Source organism: Orcinus orca, chromosome 11 (genome assembly GCF_937001465.1).
Source record: "Orcinus orca chromosome 11, mOrcOrc1.1, whole genome shotgun sequence".
Lineage (NCBI taxonomy): Eukaryota > Metazoa > Chordata > Mammalia > Artiodactyla > Delphinidae > Orcinus > Orcinus orca.
The window spans coordinates 33,525,840-33,543,264 of record NC_064569.1 but is presented as its reverse complement, the minus strand read 5'-3'; the positions used below and the strand labels follow the sequence as shown (position 1 = coordinate 33,543,264).

The 17,425-nt window shown below is 34.9% G+C and overlaps 1 protein-coding gene across 13 annotated transcripts in view; it reads right to left on the bottom strand.

The window, feature by feature from the left end:
* PPHLN1 (periphilin 1) overlaps positions 1 to 17,425 on the bottom strand; it is a 142,011-nt gene that overhangs the window by 30,995 nt on the left and 93,591 nt on the right. The gene's annotated exons all lie outside the window — the stretch shown is intronic.

Below are 17,425 nucleotides of genomic sequence, written 5' to 3'. Positions count from 1 at the left end.
AACTACTGAGCCTGCGTGCCACAACTAATGAAGCCCACGCACCTAGATCCCGTGCTCCACAACAAGAGAAGCCACTGCAATAAGAAGGCTGTGCACCTCAACGAAGAGTAGCCCCCCGCTCGCTGCAACTAAAGAAAGCCTGCGCACAGCAAAGAAGACCCAACACAGCCAAAAATAAATAAATAAATTAAATAAATTAAAAAAACCCACAAACCTACAATGAGGTACCACCTCAGAATGGTCACAATGGCCATCATTCAAATGTCTACAAATAATAAATGTTGGAAAGGGTGTGGAGAAAGGGAACCCTCTTGCACTGTTGGTGGGAATGTAAATTGGTGCAGCCACTATGGAGAACAGGATGGAGGCTCCTGAAAAAACTAAAAGTAGAGTTGCCATATGATCCAGCAATCGCACTCTTAGGCATATACCCAGACAAAACTGTAATTCAAAAAGATACATGCACCCCTATGTTCATAGCAGCACTATTTACAATAGCTAAGACATGGAAACAACCTAAATGTCCATCGACAGAAGAATGGATAAAGAAGATGTGGTACATATATACAATGGAATACTATTCAGCCATAAAAAAGAATGAAACAATGCCATTTGCAGCAACATGGATGGACCCAGAGACTATCATACTAAGTGAAGTAAGTCAGAAAGAGAAAAACAAATACCATATGGTATTACTTATATGTGGAATCTAAAATACAACTTATCTACAAAACAGAAACAGACTCACAGACACAGAGAACAGACTTGTGATTGCCAAGGGGGAGTGCAGCGGGGGAGGGAAGGATTGGGAGTTTGGGATTAGTAGATGCAAACAATTATATAAAGGATGGATAAACAACAAGGTCCTACTGAATAACACAGGGAAATGTCTTCATTATCCTGTAATAAACCATAATGGAAAAGAATATGAAAAAGAACATATATGTGTATAGCTGAGTCACTCTGCTGTACAAGCAGAAATTAACACAACGTTGTAAATCAATTATATTTCAATAAATTTTTTTTAAAAGTAGAACCCCCCCAAAAATTCATGTGGAATATGGTTTTACCTAAACTAAACTATTTGTAATTGTTGATTGTTCCCTACAGTGTCCTATTTTTCATCTTATGTTCATGTCATTCACCACTATCTAGAATCTTTTACCTCGTATTCCTACATATGAGACTCCTACCTGAATTTTAAGAGTCCAAACAATTGTCACTTCCAAAATGAAACCTTTCTGGTTCTCCTAACTGAAACTGATTCTTTAAATCTCAGCTTCAAGGCAAACAAGAATAACAGAATGCAATAAGTTAAGAAGCAGTCACATTTTTACCATTTCCAGTATAAACTTGAGTAAGTCACTTGAGCTTTTTAAACTTGTAAAATAAAGATAGGGCAAAACAACATACTATTATTTCCCAGAAAACTCTCCTTCCTTAAAAAACTTAGAAACACATTCTTTTAGAAGCATAGCTAAGCTCTTAAAATAAGTAAGGGGAACTGCCCTTAACAGTCACAAACGAAGAAAGAAAAGAAGCAATAAACCAGAGTGCTAAGCTAATATCATGAGCCATGGCTGCCCCAAAGAGCCAGGAACTCACAGCCTGTTGGGCAATGAGAGACACGACTTCTGGCTCATTCAAGACAGAGTTGGTTTTAAGGCCTCTGTATAAAGCTAAGATTTTTGTGAAAGGTCGAACTAGAAAAAAACAAACAAAAATCACCTGTCAGTAAAAGAAAATGACAGGAAAACTTCTCTGCCTTGGTCTAGGCTCTCGAGGTGAAGAGAGGCAGTTTCCTCTGAGAATTCATAAGCACAGTCTACCTTCATATGCATTTGTAGTTCTAAATATAATATCACAACTCCAAAATACAAATTACGTAAATGAGGGAACATGCTACCATAAGCAAGGGTTAGCAGAAACAACAGCTGGATTAAAGACCTGAGACTTCAGCTATTAAAATGATCAGTTACAGAAAATAAGATGTTTAAAGAAATGAGAGAATGAAAACATAAGCAATAAACAATCTAATTCTAGGTAGGTTTACAAAAAGAACCAAATTGAACTTCTAAAAGTGAAAAATATTAACCGAAATTAAGAACTCAGTGGATAGGTTAAACAACAAATTAGATACAACTGAAGACTTAGAGGGAGTCCTGAACAAAATACCCATAATTTCAAATAGAAAAAGATAGAAAAGACAAAAGAAAAAAATTTAAGAGAAATGAAAGATGGGATGAAAACCTGTGTCCAACTGGAGTACATAAAAGTAGAAATACAGGATACTCAAAATTCAGAGAGGTAACAGTTTATAATTTTCTAGCTCTAATGAAAAATGTAAATTCTCGGAAAGCATAAATTATCTTACACAGAATAAATTTTAAAACATCCTTATCTAGACACATTATAGTGAAACTGCACTTCAAAAGTAAATAAATTTTAAAATAATAATCTCTTCCTTGTCCCTTCATAGGTTGCTGTAAAGATCTAATCTTTTACATCAATAACAATTTCTTACATCAATCTTCTAATATGTATTTTAGTCATATGTAATAAATATATGAGAAATCCTCTCAACCTTGTAGACTATGAAAACCATTAAAATCTGCCTATGTTTTTGCAACAAAATGAATGAAGATGGTTTTCCTTCTTCCTTTAGTTCCCAATCCCTTGAAGGGAAAGATCCTTGAAGCTAAAATGGCAGAGCAAAAACTATGTGGGACAAAGGTTGCTTTGGGCACTGCTTCTAGTTCCATTCGTTCAACTGGTAAACACTCACTGTGAGTCTACTGTAGGCAAGGAACTGGATGATACAAAGATGATTAATTGGTAATTGTCCTTTCAGCCTATTAGAAAGGTAAATAGCATTGTGGATGAACATATGTTAACTACGAGTAGGAGAAAAAGATGTTATTAACTTTTGGCTGTGTAACTTTCATGGGCAAACAACAGTTGGCTGTGCAACTGACGAATTCAGTGAATAAAAATAAAGTTTTAGCATAAATAAAACAAAATTTAGAAAAGTAAACATGCTGCAAACAAACTGCCCTCTCTTAATACCCGGTTTCAACTAGAAAATCAATAATTTAATATTTTTTACACTTTTGCTTTACATGGGGCCCTGATCTCTTTCACAATTACAATCAAGAATGTACTACGTTAAAAAAATGGAATGGAGGGCTTCCCTGGTGCGGCAGCGGTTGAGAATCTGCCTGCCAATGCAGGGGACACGGGTTCGAGCCCTGGTCTGGGAAGATCCCACATGCTGTGGAGCAACTGGGCCCGTGAGAAAGCCCTTGCACAGAAACAAAGACCTAACACAGCCAAAAATAAATAAATAAAAAGAAAGGAAAAAAAAAAGGAATGGAAAAATATTTTTATGTAAGAACAAATTCTTTACTGAGAGAATCAGATGCATTTCTTCTAGCTTGGTTTCAATAGTACCAAGACTTTTTACTAACATAGTTTGTGATTAAACACTTAAGTAGAATAAATGAGTACTATTTAACTCTCTAGATTAAAAAATCTGTGTTGGGCTTTCCTGGTGGCGCAGTAGTTGAGAGTCCGCCTGCCTATGCAGGGGACACGGGTTCGTGCCCTGGTCCGGGGGGATCCCACATGCTGCGGAGCGGCTAGGCCTGTGAGCCACGGCCGCTGAGCCTGCGCAGCGGGAGAGGCCACAACTGTGTTATTATTAAGACCTTATTTGATCTATAACTTTTGAACAACAAATATAAAGGACAGAAAAACACACGCAGTTGTTGAAGTAGTAAGTACAAGAGGTTTTTCTTAGTTCTCCTCAAACAGTGTCGATGAAGGATGTTAATAAACAGAATAAAATTTCAGGGCAGAGTAACGTAAATCATAATTAGAGAGCAATATAGTATGGAACTGCCCAAGCTCTGGGCAAAATTATAATTAAGAATCCTCAAAAGAAGTGTATGTATGCCTATATGTAAGAGACAGAGAGAGAGAGAGAGAGAGTGTGTGTGTGTGTGTGTGTGTGTGTATATACACCCCTATAATTAAGCCAATGAAGCTAATGAAAACAGATAAATAATCTTCAAAGTCAGAAATATCCTGAAAATAAAGATAGAAATAAGCACCACAATTCAATACAGTCTATATATAGTAAAAGACAATGGAGTATATATGTTCAGGAAAATGTTCAAGAAAAACTGGATACAAAGAAGTGGTTTGGGCTTCCCTGGTGGCGCAGTGGTTGAGAGTCCGCCTGCCGATGCAGGGGACACGGGTTCGTGCCCCGGTCCGGGAAGATCCCACATGCCGCGGAGCGGCTAGACCCGTGAGCCATGGCCGCTGAGCCTGCGCGTCCGGAGCCTGTGCTCCGCAACGGGAGAGGCCACAACAGTGAGAGGCCCACGTACCTCAAAAAAAAAAAAAAAAAAAGAAATGGTTTAATGGGAGAAAGGCATACTACTACATCTGCTGACATGGAATTTTAAAAACTTTGTAACTTGAATTCACATACCATAAATGATTATTTCAAAATCCCCGGAAATAAAATACTTCCTATCAATCTAACATGCGGATTGTATGGATAAAGCAATAAATAAAAGACAAAGCCCTATTCAAAATATGAAATTTCTAATACATCTTTTATAGACTTTTTCCAAGCAAATTAATCTTTTAAAGATATATATACAAAAATTAAGTCCTACTATAGCCTCAATATAATCACTACCATCATAGGTAAAATGGAGATGACAATATAGCATCACATTATCACCATCCTACATGTTTCAGTTATTCAACATCTACTTTGCCTTTCACCTTTCACTGCTAGTAAGAGGGACTCACTAGATGAAAGTGAGAGTTGTCATTTTTGTCCTTTGTTTCAATGACGTTAATTATAATTTTAACCCATTCACAAAGATTATAATTTAAAATACAAGACTACCAAAGGAACAGATTATTTTTCAGTGTGACTTACAAGTTACTTGGTCAGTTTAAGCCTTAATTTTTCTAAGTTGGGATTCCATGCGAATCCACAAAAATCCTGTAAGCACACAAGACTTAATACTTTTCATCTACTATGAAAAATAGTACAAAACAATAATAGCAGCCATGTTGATACTGACAATATATTAGGCAACTTAAATATGCATTCCCACTTAATTCTACCTTTACTATGAAGTGGGTAATATCACCATTCCCATTAGAGTAGTGAGGAAAAACCAAGGCTCAGAAAAAGTTAAGAGACGTTCCCGAAGAAGCACAGCAAGCGGCTGAACTGGGATTCAAGCCAAATCCCCTAACTCTACAGTTCCTACACTACTTATTCTAACTTCTAAAATACTGCAGCAGCACTGTGGTAATTCTCCATAAATCCTTCTACTGAGTATACAGAATTCCATAGTGTGGATGTGCTGGAATCTATTGAGTCATTGTTCTTCAGGTAGAAGAAAATGATCCTTGATGGAAGTTAGAGATATAAGAAGCAATGAAAATAATACAAACGGTGAATATTTAAATAAACCAAATGAACATTAACTGCATAAAATACTATTAAGTATCTTGTGGGGTTTAAAATACATATGGGAGTAAAATACAAACTAAATCAAATCAATCAAGAGGAAGTTCAATGGATTTCAAACGATCTATGGTGCCTGCATTGATCATCAAGGAGTGAAAAGTATTAGTTTATATTAGACTTCAATACGTCAAGGATGCACGGTGTAAAGAATGTATAACTACAAAGAAAATGTGGGAGTATGGGAGATGAACAATAAATTTAAAAATACCAAAGAAAGAGAAAAGGACTACAGAACAGGAAGAACAACTAAACATAAATATAACAGTAACTACAGTAAATGGAAATGATTCAAAGAAAAGACATATTTTATTCAAGATGGATTTTTTAAAAACGTAACTATATGGCTGCTTACAAGAGAAATAACTTAAATACAAGAATGAAAGTAAGGTAACAAAAACAGATATCATGCCCAAACTAACTTAGATAAATATGAGACATTAGAGATTAAGGGGACTATTTCATAAAGACATAAAATAATTCTAAACTCATATGCACTTTACATCATAGCCTCAATATATAAAAGGAATAGAAACATTTAAAAGAGATATGCAAATCCACAAACATATTTGAAGGTTTTGACACAACTCTTTCAGAAACTGTTAAGACAAGCAAAATCAATACGGATATGAAAGAGTTGACACAATAATAAACTTTACCTTATTGACATACTAATAGAACAATGCACTCAACAAATAAAAAGTACACCTTCTTTTCAAGTATATGGAACACTTAGAAAAACTGACTGGACTTCCCTGGTGGAGCAGTGGTTAAGAATCCACCTGGCAATGGAGGGGACACAGGTTCGATCCCTGGTCCGGGAAGATCCCACGTGCTGCGGAGCAACTAAGCCCGTGCACCACAACTACTGAGCCCGTGTGCTACAACTGCTCAAGCCCGCATGCCTAGAGCCCGTACTCCACAACAAGAGAAGCCACTGCAATGAGAAGCCCACGCACTGCAACGAAGAGTAGCCCCTGCTCACTGCAACTAGAGAAAGCCCATGTGCAGCAATGAAGACCCAACACAGCCAAAAAAAAAAAAAAAAAAAAGAAATAAAAAAGAAAAACTGACGATGTGTTGGGCTGCAATGTAAGTTAAAACAAATTTCATAGGGCTAAAATCCTAAAGAATGTTTTCTGACTAGAGTGGTTTAGAAATAGAAATTTATTTTTTTAAAAACCTACAAAATCCCCATATGTTTGGAAATTAAGAAATATTCTAAATAACTCTAAATAAGAAATCCAAGGAATATTAGGAAAATATTCTAAACTGAATGACAATAAAAATAACATCAAAATTTGGAAGATGAGCTAATGCCATGTTGAGAGGGAATTTATAGGTTAAAAGAAAAACTACAGGGCTTCCCTGGGGGCGCAGTGGTTGAGAGTCCGCCTGCCGATGCAGGGGACACGGGTTCTTGCCCCGGTCCGGGAAGGTCCCACATGCCGCGGAGTGGCTGGGCCCGTGAGCCATGGCCGCTGAGCCTGCGCGTCCGAAGCCTGTGCTCCGCAACAGGAGAGGCCACAACAGTGAGAGGCCCGCGTACCGCCAAAAAAAAAAAAAAAAGAAAAGAAAAGAAAAACTACAAATCAGTAAGTATCTATCTCAAAAATTTTTTCAATAACAGCAATTAAACCAAAAAATGAAGAAGGAAAGAAAACAATAAAGTCAGAATTTAATGAAATATAAAATCAAAACAAGAAAAAAAAAAGAACAAAACCAAAAGTTGGTTCTTTGAAAAAGACTAATAAAGCTGGTAAATTCAGGTTACAATGATCATGGAAGATGTGGCAGCCAACCCCCAGAGAGCCCCCAGTGATCCCCACCCTCCTGGTATTTTCATCCTTGTGTAATCCCTTCCTGTTGAGTGTTGGCTGGGCTTAGTGACTCACTTGTAATTAACAGAACAAGGTAGAAGTGACAGACAGTATGTGACTCAACAGACCAAAAAAGGCAGCAAAGCATTGCTCTTTTTTGCTCACTCTTGGGGGAGGCAATGATTACATGCAAGAAACTGAAACTCATGCCAACAGCTACATGAGTGAGCTTGGAAGTGGATCTTCCAACTCCAGTCACATCTTAAGAAACTATAGCCCTTGTTATCAGCTTGACTGCAGCCTCGTGAGAGATCCTGAGCCTAGATCCCAACAGGCTTTGTTTGTTAAACTGAGAACATGAGAAACCAATTCTAAAGTTTCTACAGAAATTCACAGTTCCAAGTACAGGTACCCTTGAAAAAACAACAACAGGGAGGAGGATTTGCTCTACTGGATATCAAGACTTAATTGTAAAGCTACAGTAATGAGGACAGTGCAGTACTTTTACACGAATCAAAAGACCAACAGAATAGAACAGAGTCCAGAAACAGATTCACACATATATGGACACCTGACTTATTACACAGGTGTCAATGCAGAACAGTGAGGAACACATGGTCTTTCCAAAAGATGGTTCAGTGTCAAATGGATATCCACATGGAAAAAAGTGAAACTCGATCTCAGCTACATTTAATATACACTATATATAAAATCATTTTCAGATGGATTGTAACTCAATGTAAAAGACAAAACAGAAAAGCTTCTAGAAGATAATAAAAGAGAAAGATATCTTAAATAGGAGACAAATAAAAGCAATATAGAATAAGACTCAAAAGTCTGGGCTACATTAAAAGTAAGAATTTTTATTCCTCCATAGATATCAAAAGAATGAAAAAGCAAGACACAAAATGGGAAAAGATATCTGCAACACACATAACTAACAAAGGGCTTGTATATATATATAAAGAATATATAAAGAACTTCTACAAATCATTTAAAAAAAAAGAACTCAACAGGAAAACTAGCAAGAATCTCAACAAGTACTTTACAAAAGAGTACTTGTGCTATGTGCGAATAACCATACGAAAATATCCTCAGCATCATCTGTAATCAGGGAAATGCAAATTAAAACCAAAAGGAGCTATATTACATGTAACAATATCAATGAATCTCATAAATACAACGGTGAACAAAAAAAAGCTAGGCACAAAATAATATATACTGTATGATTCCATTTGTGTAAAGCTCAAAAACTATACTACAATGTTAGGAATCAATTTAGTGGTTACCTTTGGGAAAGGAGGGGCAGTGATTAGGGAGGGGGTATGATGGGACTCCTGGGGTGGTGGTAATCTCTATTTCTTGCCCTGAATGGTAGTTTTCACTAGTGCTTGCTTTGTGAGAAATCATTCAGGTTAACAACTCTGTTTTGAACACTTCTCTCTGTACATGTGTTATACATCGCTAAGGTGACTTTCTTAAAGTAGAGCATATTAGCAATCATAGCAGAGTTTAGCATAATTGAACATCAGCTAACCAGAAAACTGAACGATGCTGAACTGCTCATTTCCTCTCAAGTCCAGATAACTGAAGGATTAGAAATCTTAAGATTCAGTTCAGAGGCAGACAAAAAAATCTCCAAATAATCTCCTGGCTAATTCAAGTAAACAAGTATTCTAAACAGAAATGATATACACTGCATTGTCCAATTTCCTGTACTACTTTTTTTAAAAACAAAATTTTAAAAAGAGAAAGAATAAAGGAAAAGTACACAAAATAGATAATTATATAAGTGACTCCCAACATCAACTCACTTCTAGTGTTTAATTTCAAGTTACCTTTAAGTAGAAACATAAGATTATCTAAGTGCAACTTTTAAAACACCGTCTGTAAATGAATTGAGAATATCAATTAACTCACACTGTAGTCAGCAAATGAGTGTATATAACAGACAAGCTTGTTATCTCCTTGCACAATACTTGAATTAAACAACAGTTAAGAGAAGACAGCAGATGTTATAGGAGGGATCACATGTTAAAAATAAGGGATGACAAGTGAAGGGTGATATATGGGAACAATTTATGTTTTAGGAATGGGGAGGGAAAGCAGGGAATTCTAAGGAGAAGGAAACATTAATCTTTTATGGTACTTCTTATGTCTAGAAAAATAGATAAGGACCAGTGAGATAAAAAAGCAATCCAAATGGAAAATGTGAAAGGAAAATTACAAAGCCCCCCAAAATAAATAAAATATTTCATAGTAAAATTATTTTCACATTTCATTTTGAACAAATAAAGGGGAAATCCCCCAAAATAAAAACAGAAGTAAAAGGACAAGAGGTAAACAGCCCAAATCTTCACACTGATGAGAAAATGGGCTCTCAAAGTTAAACTTATACAGGAAACTTGCTATAAAATATTCCTAAGAGGTAATCTGAAAGTAGTCAATATTCCAAGGTTGCAAAGAAACAGGCAAAGTAATACTCAACACAACCATAACCACTTGTATAGTGATTTTCAATATATACAGGGCTTTCACATACAAGAGCTTGTTAATTCTGCAGGAAAACATGCAACTAATCCCATTTAACAAATGAGGAAAAGGCTCTGAGAAGTTAAAGCACTAAATGGAAGCATCCAGCAATTTCTATGCCACATTACTTAGAAATGTTCCCAATGTGAAGTACTCAGAGACTAAATAAAATTGTTAACTTACAAAAGGGGAACTGAATAGCAAGTGACAGTAATTTGGAACCACTAGAGAAAATCCTTACCTAACACTGGTTGACAGGAAACAAAGAAGGGAGGTGAGAGAAGGAAGCTCACACATGGGCTTACGCCATGGGGAATACCTGTATTGGGTACTTTTGTTTAAATGATGACATTCCCAGGTATAATGTCCAGGATGGCCTCATCTCTTCTGGTACTTGCAACATTTTAAGTATGGTTTTTATAAGGCTTGGTATTTGTATTGTCCAAATTTTATATTTTATGTAAAAACTGTATCTTAACAGAGTCATCAATCTCCGTATTTATGGATTTATATCAGGTATAAATAACTTACTTTTAATTAAACGTAAAAGCTAAGACACTTGGTTTTGACATTTCAAATATGATACAAATTACATTCTGAGACAGCTTCCAGATGAAACTCCCTTAAAGTGAAAACTTTACACTTACGTTTCAGCAACAAGCATCTATAGTAAGAGCATGCACAGAATCTGACTGATAAATTTCAAAAACTCTGAAATTTAGCCAAAATAAATGATTTATTTTCAATGGGTTTTGGGAATAAGAGATTTTTTCAGAGGTAAATCATATGTGAGTATATTTTACTAAATCTATATATGTAAGGTCCGAATAAGTGGTTGGTAATAATGGACTGTTAAATACAGTAGGGTAGACTTGATGTCTAGACAAGATAGTGGTAAGAGCTACACTTTTAAAAAGTTCGTTACTTGCTCTGATAAAAAGAAAAAACAAAGAATGTTTCTATCATGTAGGACTAGTATAAAATGCTTATTAGATCATGCATATACAATGATAGAGTTGCCACTACTTTGGAAACAATTTCATTTTAACCCATCATGTGTGACTCTTCTCCATGTCTGCAACTCTAGTTGACATTTCAGGAAGATGGTTCATTTGATTAATTTTCAAGCCTTTTCTCTGTAAAAGTAAAACAAAAATATCCTATTTTATATTGAGGGAGAAAGAGCGACCCAGTGAGAGGACTGGGAAGAATCAGCTATATAGTTAGACGGTGACTGAAACTAGACACTCGAAGAAAAGAAGAGGGCCACAGGCAGAATGGTGACTAACGGAACGTCTTGTCTACTGAAGAAAACCCTTTCTGCACAATTCATTAGCTCAACAAGCACTATTTAATTACTGACTGATGCATAGCAATGATAAATATTTGAGTTTTTAAAAAGCATTTTAATGTAAGTACACTGTGTCCTCATTAAGAGGTTTAAAAAAGAATCAACGCTTAAATATTCTATAGTTAAATCTGAAATTAGCTTCTTTATGTACACATATAATAGTGTGTACAGAAGAAGCAATATTTAGCTTTTAATTTTTAATATGATTTAGATTAGGAAGAGACCTAAGATTATTCAGCCTAACTTTTTTATTTTGAGGAAGAAAATGAAGAAAAGCCAGTGAGCAGCCCATACGGTCACAAAATGGTTAACATGTAGAATTCAAATTAAAATAAAAATCACATATTAAGTAGATTGATCTAGACTTACAGCAAAACTGTATTAACCTATAAGACTGATGACCTAGACAGGCAACAAAATGATTTCTGAAGTAACTTGATTTTTATTAACTAGAGTAAGGAAAGTGGCCCCAACATGGCTAAGAAATAAAATTTCCTCAATATAACAAGGCTGGCATAGCTATGATTGACTATAAAAAATAATGTCTTTACCAAAACAAATGTATATTCAGTTTAAGTCTTTGGAAGTTAAAAGAAGGAAAGAAGAAAAATACACAATCCCCCCTATCAAGAGTCTCTGAGTAGTCTCTCTGTTTTAGAACATTAGATTGGCACCCTCTCTGGATCTAAAATGATTCCTGTCTATATTTCAATTATAAATTATCAGATAAATATAGTAATCAACCATTCTGTTAATAGAGAGACTTACTTGCAGGTAGAAATATCAGCTTTTTCATAAAACAGCTTTATGTTATTAGGATAGTGTCCTGAAATAGCCAAAGAGGTCTTAAAAATGAATTTGCCTTCATGGTACTTGTTCTTTTTTGAATTACTCACCAAATAAGAAGAAAGAAGAGATGGACCTTCCCCCTTACAACTGATGACTTTCTGCGATTTGAGGAGCATCATGAGTAATGCATTTAAAGAATATTATCAGGTACATCCCCGCAATTAGATTGGCTTAGATTTTATTAATTGCATCTACTAACATAATTTTTAAGAAAGGCTGATAAAGATTGGTACAAGCAAGAAATTCAGATTCTCTACAAACTCACATATTACAGTTACGCTCAAACTTGGCATGCCATTAGAACCATAAGAGGTAAACAGGCACTCTGGTGATCTCCTATGCAGTTACTAAAACCTGTACAGCACTTCACAAAACATAAACACAGGCATTTGACACCCACAGTATTAAAGCAACTCCACAGCCCCAAAATGTATATATTAAATGTAATATTTTGTTTATTTAAAAAAATACATATATATACATTTTTTTAATGTGGAGAAATCAGAGGACCTATATTTTGAAACACGGTTCCCAAGGGATTATAAATGTCTATTAATAGGGGACTAGTTATATATACTGATATAGAATGGTCACTAAAACATTGAACAGGGTACAGAGTATGGTACTGTATTTAAAGAAAAAGCATGGAGACACACACACCAACTTTTATCTCCACTCATCTGAATCAAACATGCTCCAGATGTGTGTGTGTGTATATGTATGTATGTGTGTATACACACATACATAAATACTGTATATAAACTCTGTGTATACACATATATATGTATATATACACATATATACACATACATCACATATACAGTATATCTACACGCTGGGGAAAGAAACTGGGCAGCTAAGAATTATAGGTGAGAAGGAAACTTGTTTTCCCTGCATAATCTCTTGTGCCTTTTGAATTTTATCCTTGTGTATTTTATCACTTAAAATACAGCTTTCAATGGATGGGCTGGAGGACATTTTAACATAATAGAAAAGACTTTCATAAATAGTTGTTTTGGGTGATATTTACAAAGTGCTACAACTGTTACAACTTATCCAACTGAATATTTAAGATCTATGCATTTTATTGCATGTTAATTATACCACAATTAAAAAACAGACAGTACAAAAGTCTCTTAATTTACATAAAATGTGGTCATAGTTTTCAACCTTTCAGTACATTAGAAAGTATAGAAGAACCTAAGAAAAAACAGTCACCTCCTTCCAACTCCTTGTTACTCCAAATATGGTACAGACTAGTAAAATCAGCGTCACCTGGGAGAATGTCAGACATTCCAATCTCAAGCCCCATCCCAGATCTACTGAATCAAAATCTGTATTTTAACAAGATCCCCCAGTGATTTACACCCACATTAAAGTTTGAGAAGCTCTGATAACTAACTTACCGGAATATTTATGGCAGATATCCAACAAGCTCTACTTTTTAAAAGCCCCACAGATGTACAACAAAAGCAGAGAATTACAATATAAGCATGGTGCCTTGAGAGTGAAGAGATGAAAGGTTCTTTTTTTTAAGACTAGTTGGCAGAGCAAAAGATCCTAATAAACTTCAGTTACACACCAACTATCCTTACAGTTGCTTCACTAGGCACCTGCTTCTCTACAACTTCTTGGGTCTTTAGGAGGATTTTAGCCACCCTGACACTCTTAGTCATATGATCTGCTAGGCCAACAATGCATATGCATATTTTTTGTCTGTGTATGTATACATATACATATGTGTGTGTGTGTGTGTGTGTGTGTGTGTACCCACCCCAGATCTACTCATATTATCTGATTCCATCTGAAGAAAGAGGAAGATAGAACAATCAAAGCCAGATCTTGCCAGTGGGAAATTACAAGAAGACTTAAATATCATTAGATGCCAGGTCCCCAAGAAAACAGAGGATCTCACTGACAGGCTATGTCTAAGCACAATTTTATCAAAATTTATGAGGGATTTTGCAAATCTTAAATAAGAGAATTCCAAAGAGTTAAAGTAAATATTGCTTTATCCCTCAAGGTACAATAAAGGGAAGAAGGGTATGTAATAATGGAGGATTTCAATTTGCATCGTTCATTCAAAGTAACAATTTGTTAAAAGCCAAGATTCCTCACTGGTAAAATATCAAGGAGTAGGATGCACTTTCAAATCAAATAGTTCAGTAGTAGTAGGTATGTGAGGACTTGAGAGATATATCACGATCAAGGGGTTAATGCCAAATACCTGAACCAGAATATGAATCACCTATATATTTCTTTTGAATTTTAGAATTTTATTTATTTTTTATACAGTAGGTTCTTATTAGTTATCCATTTTATACATATTAGTGTATATATGTCAATCCCAATCTCCCAATTCATCACCTATATTTTTGTGGATTAAGTCTCTCTAGGAATTACCATAATGACAGAAGAAATTCTGAAGTTCGCCTTTCTAAGCTCAGAAACCAGAAAGCCTAGGAAAATATTCCAGTATTTGAATGTAAAAGGTGGCCCAAACTGGGTAAGAGGGGATAATCTGGGGAAATAGGGGGAAAAGATACACCACAGGATCCAAAGCATAAGGAGGATAAATGTGCTGTAGCAAGAGAATGAATCATATCCACTAAAAGATATTTATGTAAAAGTGAGATGATTCAAATGATCTCTAGCAACATAATATTCAGAGATGCAATCTGATGTCTTCTGGCTCAAGGATTTTAGACCAGTGGTTCTCCATCATATACGACTATAAGCTGGCAGCTTTTTCAAAAGACACCTGTACCTCTACCCTACCGAATTCTTATATGCCCAGGAATGAGATGGCAATAATATGGCAAAGAACATGAATCTGCTCTTATTGAAGTGATTCTGATACACTCTATATCCATATGCGTGCCCTTAAACATCGAATAAGCCACATTTGTAGGCCCTCTGAATTAAATTAAATTTTGGCCTGAAGATTTAGTTTATTACATATTGTAATACTGCCTCAAGTTAATGACTTTCTTTGGATTCAAGGGCTGAAGGACCTAATTTATATAAACCCTCAAAAAACATGTGGAAATTTATAAGATATCTGAACATATTGCACTTGACATAACAGGGAGAAAAAGCAACTTGGCTATAACACCAACATTTACATTCCTACATTATTCTAAGTTTGATTTGTTGGCCTCATCTATGCAGGCTCTTTTTGGGGGGGCTATTATTCATTTTTTAAATCATGCAATATTTCAAGCATATGGAAAAATATAAATTACTAGACAGCTGTATAATAACTACCATCTAGCTTTCTCAAACCTTTATAATATTCCTATCCATCTGGTATTTAATCTCTAAAAATAAAATGTGCAAATGTTGGAGAGAAATCCCCTTAAACCTAATTTTTTCATTTTCAAAAATCACTGTAACATTAAGACATGATTTATAAAATAATTACATGTCATTATTTACTAGCTTTGTGACATTTTGAGGAATTCTGGTTTGATTTTCTTGTCAATATATGAAAACCAAAGTACCCTAGCAACACAGTAGTTACATTCCAATATTTAACATCATTAAGTTCTCTATTTTATAATGGTTTTACTTCTCTAGTACATCAGAATACAGTAATGACCTTTTAGAGTTATTTTTCTTTCTTTAGTTCATCTTTCCTTGTTCAATATACTTTAGTATCAGATTTTTCATGTGTTTGAACAATGGACAGATGAAAACAGAAATACAGTCATACTTACAGGTCAAACATATATGGGTGTCTGTAAAGTATACAAACACTGGTTTCATACTAAATAATTTTATGTGTGTGCTGCTAAGCTAGGCTCTACCTCTGACTGGTAACCCACCTTTTCAAGATCAAATAGATCACCTATGACTAATAACAAGAGGAGACAGTACAAAAATATTAATAAATAACAACCCAAAATACTCCCTCCCAATAGGGGAGTCAGTCAAGTTTTTCTACCAGTTATATTCTTAAGAAAACCTCTCCTTTAAAGAGCTGCAATTTAGGTGAAAAAGAAAAATAACATTAAATAATTCATTCACTTAACAATCACTTATCAAGCACTTACTAAGTGCTGGGCCTAGGCACTCTGTTAAGTGGTCAGGTTAAGACACACTCTGATTTCAAGTGACTCAGTGACTATTCATACAACACATATTTCTTGTGAGCCCACTACATGCCAATCGCTATTCTGGGTAATGAAGATAAAGCAGTAAACAAAACAAAGTCCTTGCTCTCATGAAGCTTCCATATGGAAGGGAGACAAGCAAACATATGTCAAATGGTAGGGAAAAAAAAAAGCTACAAAGAAAAATAAGTCAGAGTAAAAAGACAGTAATTTTATATAGGGCAATGATATTCATATTCGTACTGGAAGATACACCTAGTGAGCAAACCATTTATTTACTCCCATTTAATTGATATCTTGAAAGGCACCAATCTGCCTTTCACATCACCAAATTAAACCGGATTTTCTCAGTCACCGTTTTCCTATATAAGCTGCACAATCATATCTAGGATTTAAATAAGATCTTCTACTTAACCAAGGGAAATAGATTTTAATTGATGTGGAAATGGACAGCGCCTTGAGAAAAGGTTTAATTTTGTTCTTAATTTCCAACAGTTTTTAGAAGATTATATAACAATATAATGACATTTACTCAAGGCACTAGAGAGTAACAACATCAAAAACAAACAGCTGTACATGTCACATTTTAGAAAGCCCTTTCACATTTCATTTACTTCATTTAATTCTCATAAAGTGATAATACCCTATAAAGCAGGTAATATTTCCATATTGAAACACTTTCAACTTTTCTATGCATAATGAGCATATGCGAGGAGGATTAAAGAGGAAATGATGGCTACTTTTTAAATCTTAGGTAAGACAAAGCCTCTAGGCTTATTCTATTCCAAAATTACATTTCACACTGTATTAAGATACAGATAGAAGGTTTTGTCCTATAACTATTCCTTAAGCAATCTATTCAATCTATTAAAAACAAGACCCTGACTTTTCAAAATGACATCATTAAAATTAGATTTAAATACCTATCCTTTATTTTTTCTTTAATATTTGAAAAATACTTAAAAGTATAATGAAAACCATCAAGAAACATCTGTAATCCCAGTATTCAAAACTAACATTTGCTATTATATTGGTATATTTAATATTTTTCAACCCATCTCTAAGTTTAATAGTTCTTTAATTGCTCCACACTAACTAGAATATTAATATTCTCTAAAATAGAAGCTTGCTTTTTATTAAAAAGAGAAAAAAAAGTAAGCAGGGGTGGAAGACCAAACTGATCAAAATTACTGTGAAA